Here is a 2,240-nt window from a genome sequence, read left to right as displayed (position 1 = left end):
TATCGTGTTTGTAATCAAATAAATTATTTTTGATACAAAAAACCCTCAATAATGGTACCACTGTGTCCTGCTACCCTTCCCTGTCTCTAAGCCACATTACCCCTACCACCTTTCACCCATACATCACTCCTCACAACCCCCTCCTTTCTGTACCCCCATCATTCCCCCACAGTACCTCACCCAAGCCTCCTTCCACCCCTCTGACCCGAGCCCTCATCCCTGTCGTGTTTTCACCATCCCACCCAAACCTCCCCCTTTCTGAGGCAGAATGGTCTGTCCTCAGCAGTAGCCTCATCTTTGTACCTCTCCGCCCCCACCTCTGCATTCACCATGACGGAGAACTCTTCTCCCATTGCCTCTGCCTCCGTGCCTTCTTCTATCTTCTTCTCTGGGAAGCAGTCCTCACCAGCCAGTGATGACCTCTTCTCCTGTCTCCAACATTCCTCCTCATCCTGGACTCCACCAGGCAGCAATCTACTCTCTCTGGACCTTTTTATCTCCAACTGCTGGTGAGACATCAACCAATCAGCAGTCTGAAACATAGAAACATAGAAAATAGATGCAGGAGTAGGCCATTCGGCCCTTCGAGCCTGCACCGCCATTCAATATGATCATGGCTGATCATGGCAACTCAGTATCCTGTACCTGCTTTCTCTCCATACCCCCTGATCCCTTTAGCCACAAGGGCCGCATCTAACTCCCTCTTAAGTATAGCCAATGAACTGGCCTCAACTACCTTCTGTGGCAGAGAATTCCAGAAATTCACCCCTCTCTGTGTAAAAAAATGTTTTTCTCATCTCAGTCCTAAAAGATTTCCCCTTTATCCTTAAACTGTGACCCCTTGTTCTGGACTTCCCCAACATCGAGAACAATCTTCCTGCATCTAGCCTGTCCAACCCCTTAAGAATTTTGTACATTTCTATAAGACCCCCCCTCAATCTTCTAAATTCTAGCGAGTACATGCCGAGTCTAACCAGTCTTTCTTCATATGAAAGTCCTGACATCCCACGAATCAGTCTGGTGAACCTTCTCTGTACTCCCTCGATGGGAAGAATGTCCTCCCTCAGATTAGGAGACCAAAACTGTATGCAATACTCCAGGTGTGGTCTCACCAAGACCCTGTACAGCTGCAGTAGAACCTCCCTGCTCCTATACTCAAAGCCTTTTGGTATGAATGCTAACATACCATTCGCTTTCTTCACTGCCTGCTGCACATGCATGTGTACTTTCAATGACTGGTGTACCATGACACCCAGGTCTCGTTGCATCTCCCCTTTTCCTAATCGGCCACCATTCAGGTAATAGTCTAATTTCCTGTTTTTGCCACCAAAGTGGATAACCTCACATTTATCCACATTATACTGCATCCGCCATTGCATGCATTTGCCCGGAAAGCGGTCTCCCTCCAGGGAGCCGCGGGCTCCCGGTGCGCCATCCGCAGACCCGCAGTAGCAGCCTCCGATCCAAGTCACCTTGCAGCCTTCTAACATCCTCCTCACAGCTAACGCTGCCCCCCAGCTTCATGTCCTCCGCAAACTTGGAGATGTTCCAGCATTTCAAAAGTTCCCCCCCCCCCCCAAATCATTAATATATATACATGTAAAAATAATAGCTGGGGTCCCGCTGCACAGAGCCTTGCGGGTACCCCACTAAATCACACCCTGCCATTCTGTAAAGGCCCCATTCAGTAACTCCTACTCTTTTTTTGCCACCAAAGTGTCCTCCAGCCAGTTCTCTATCCACATCCCAATACTGAGCCTACCCCCAATACCGTGTGCTTTCACAGTTGTGTATATCTAATCTGTTTCATGTGGCACTGAGCCTTCGGTCGAAAGCCTTCATTCTGAAAGTCCAGTTATATAACTCTTTGCTCCACTGGCCAGTTCTCTCCTTACTCCACTCTATGTGCTAGTTACATCCTCGAAAAGCCTTCTATAAAATTCATCAGATGATTTACCTTTCATAAATCCATGCTGACTTTGTCCAATGATTTCACCACTTTCCACGTGTGCTGCTATCCCATCTTTAATAACTGACTCTAGCAGTTTCCCCACTACCGATGTTAAACTAACTGGTCTGTAATTCCCCGTTTTCTCTCTCCCTCCCTTTTTAAAAAGTGGGGTTACATTAGCTACCCTCTAATCCTCAGGAACTACTCCAAAACCTAAAGAGTTTTGAAAAATTACCACTATTTCTGGGGCTACTTCCTTGAACAAGGGTCCTGATCCAAAACGTTACCC

This window comes from Leucoraja erinacea, chromosome 11, assembly GCF_028641065.1.
Source record: "Leucoraja erinacea ecotype New England chromosome 11, Leri_hhj_1, whole genome shotgun sequence".
In the NCBI taxonomy this organism is placed as follows: Eukaryota; Metazoa; Chordata; class Chondrichthyes; order Rajiformes; family Rajidae; genus Leucoraja; species Leucoraja erinaceus.
The sequence above is the reverse complement of the archived record's forward strand: the minus strand, read 5'-3'. Positions refer to the sequence as shown.